Source organism: Heterodontus francisci, chromosome 16 (assembly GCF_036365525.1).
Source record: "Heterodontus francisci isolate sHetFra1 chromosome 16, sHetFra1.hap1, whole genome shotgun sequence".
NCBI lineage: Eukaryota > Metazoa > Chordata > Chondrichthyes > Heterodontiformes > Heterodontidae > Heterodontus > Heterodontus francisci.
The window spans coordinates 94,585,794-94,589,312 of NC_090386.1; the positions used below are offsets into that span (position 1 = coordinate 94,585,794).

General features: G+C 39.6%; 1 pseudogene; it reads right to left on the minus strand.

Moving 5' to 3' along the window:
* Window positions 1-572: 572 nt before the first annotated feature.
* On the minus strand, window positions 573-2,752 carry LOC137378326 (general transcription factor II-I repeat domain-containing protein 2A-like; annotated as a pseudogene).
* Between the last annotated feature and the right edge of the window lie 767 nt (window positions 2,753-3,519).

Sequence of the window (3,519 nt, forward strand, 5' to 3'; positions counted from 1 at the left end):
TCTCCTAAATGATTACCCACTTCTACCTCATCCACTTGCCCAGCTTCATTTCCAAAGACTAGAATTGTGACTAGAATCTAGAATTGTGCCCCCTCTTGTTGGGCATGTAATATGCTGGCTAAAAAAGTTCTCTTGAATGCAGTTCAAGAATTTTGCACCCTCTGTGCCCTTCACACTGTTTGTATCCCAGTTGATATTAGGGTAGTTGAAATCCCCAACTATTATTGCCCTATTGTTTTTGCACTCATAAATTTGCCTACATATTTGTTCTTCTATCTCCCTCTCACTATTTGTGGGTCTATAGCACACTCCTAGTAATGTGGTTGCCCCTTTTTTATTTCTGAGCTCAACCCATATGGCCTAATTTGATGATTCATTTAGCATATCATCCATCCTCACAGCTGTTATTGATTCCTTAACCAATAAAGCTACACCAACTCCTTTTTTATCCCCCTCTCTATCTTGCTTGAAAACTCTATATCCAGGGATATTGAGCTGCCATTTTTGCCCCTCTTTAAGCCAAGTTTCTGTTATAGCAATGATATCATGTTGCCATGTGCCTATCTGTGCCCTCAGCTCATCAGCTTTAATCTGTTGTAAAGTGGGAAAGTGGCAGAACTGCTTGTTTCTATTTGATGCGAGAAAAGGAGTAACTTCATCATAAATAACTTGACACTGAAATGCAAATCATAAGCAAAACACCCCTTCCCTCAGTCTTAAATTCAGTTTATTCACATGGTCCATGATATCAATAGCAAATGTAGAGTTAGAGAACCTGTTCAACTGTGGAAAATCCAAATCTTTCTCTTTCATTTCCAAAAGCAAATCAATCTCAACTCTCAATGCTCACACTCTTCTCTATACTTTACCCAAACTAAATAATCTTACACTGGTATGATGCAGAACACCCGTGAGCTGGGATTCAGATTCCTCAAGCTGAGTTACAAATTGCCTGTGATTTAATCCCTTTGCTCAAATGTAATTGATCACCTTCAGAACGACATTGAGAACCTTTTGATGAATTATAGAATGCAGAAAAGTAATTTTCTGTTCTGGATTTGTGTCTCTGACTTGGTCTTGAATTCTTTTCAGTCATCCAAAATGTTTGCCTGTCGGCGTTGAGCTTCCATCGGTCGTCACACTCAACAATTTTTTTCCAATCCTAATTTTGATGTCTGCTGATTTACAGCCTCCAATAAATCTTTTCCTCTTGTCATATCTTTAATTGACTGCATTGATGCCAATTCTTCTGTGAACTCATGACTTTTGGCGATATCGCAAATGAAAGTTAATATCTGGGTTACATCACAACTCTCATCGATAAATAGGAGGAATTGTTTACCTTACTTTTCAACTGCAGGTCCAGGTTCTCAGAGACATCCTCAACTCGTCTCACAATAGCTCACCTCAACAAGCAAATGTTCGCAAACTATTTTTTCTTGTCTGGACACAAAATCACGGCAGATTTAACCATCCATTCCTTTCTAAATTCTCCTTCAGATAATAGTTTACTCTTCTTGACAGTGTTGTGTGCAATCACGTAGCTCATTCTTATAATTCCATCCTGTGCCACTGATAGTTTTGTGAAAAAATTTTGCTCTTTTTTGCATCAGCTTTATTTGCTTTCTCTTCAGCAGACAAGTTTTTATGGGTTTTTTTCATATTTGTGCTTGGGGCCAGGCTGTTAATTTTTCTGTCAATTAACTCCCTCTCTGCACTAACGATTTGTCTTTCACCAGACCATTTGCCTTTGCTCCATGACCTTCTGGTCAGTTATTTTCTGTGATGTTGTCCTATCAACACCTTCTCTTTGGTTATCTCTTGCCCCACCCCCGCTTTTCTTGCTTAAAACCTATTACATTTGTAATATTTGCCAATTCTGATGAAGGGTCACTGACCTGAAACGTTAACTCTGCTTCTCTCTCCACAGATGCTGCCAGACCTGCTGAGTATTTCCAGCATTTCTTGTTTTTATTTTTATATTTGGATGCATGTTTACTCTCAAAATGCTGGTTCAAATAGTATTCTTTGAATACGGCAACACTCCCTTTGCAAATTAAGCTCACAGCTTTAACATCCACATCAGTTAAGAACATTTTTAGAAGTCCATTCTTTGTGGAATATTTTGCATTCGGCATCTACCTTTCTCTTCTTTAGTGAGCTCATTCCCAAATTTGGGTTCAAGTTTGAGCGTATTTTACTGGTTGGACTCGGCAACAATATGATGTAGTCACATCAAAACCAATGAACCCCAGTGAGGCCCAAATCGTGCATCAATACTGTAGCCCAAAGAGACACATTTTTATTCATGGGTGTAGTGGTGATATATATATATCTTTTTTTTCCCTTTTCCTAGGACAATGATTCTCAATTTTCTTTGATTGAAGGACTCCTTTTCAAATGGATGAGTAATTACTGCCACCCCCCTCTCCCCCCATCTAAATTGTAATAATATATGGTCATCATAATATGAAAGTGCTGCATTTGAAGAATATTTTAATAATGCTTTTAAGAAAACCTGTATTTACTTACAAATATCAGATATACAGATTTTATCCCAATATTACTTTTGTGCTATTGATTGGGATGAATATTTATTGATCAATAAATCATTGAAATCAGAAGGGTTGGCAATATTGCTAAAGACGAGGATAAACACCAACATGGACTGGTAAAGCTGTATGACCTGTTTCGTATTGTAATTTCTGTGTAATGAATATTCTGTTGTGGCATCATTTAGCATGTGAAGCATTCACGGAATAAACAAAATTCTGTGGTGACTAACTCACCTCTTGTTTCCCCAGTGCCTGTCCACCATCTACAAGGCACAAGTCAGGAGTGTGATGGAATACTCTCCACTTGCCTGGATGAGTGCAGCTCCAACAACACTCAAGAAGCTCGACACCATCCAAGACAAAGCATTCTGCTTGATTGGCACCCCATCCGCCAGCTTACACGTGCACTCTCTACACCACCGGCAGACAGTGGCAGCAGTGTGTACCATCTACAATAATATAAAAGCAAAATACTGTGGATGCTGGAAATCTGAAATAAAAACAAGAAATGCTGGAAATACTCAGCAGGTCTGGCAGCATCAGAACAGCTCTGAAGAAGGGTCACTGACCTGAAACGTTAACTCTGCTTCTCGCTCCACCGATGCTGCCAGACCTGCTGAGTATTTCCAGCATTTCTTGTTTTTATCTACCATCTACAAGATGCACTGCAGCACCTTCCAAACCCATGACCTCTACCACCTAGAAGGACAAAGACAGCATGTGAATGCCACCACCTGCAAGTTTCCCTCTAAGTCACACAGTCCTGACTTAGATCTGTATTACTGTTCCTTCACTGTCGCTGTGTCAAAAATCTGGAACTCCCTTCCCAACAGCACTGCGAGTGTACCTACACCACATGGACTGCAGCGGTTCAAGAAGATGGCTCACCACCATCTTCTCAAGGGCAATTAGGGTTGGGCAAGAAATACTAGCCTTGTCAGCAATGCTTAGATCCCATGAAAGA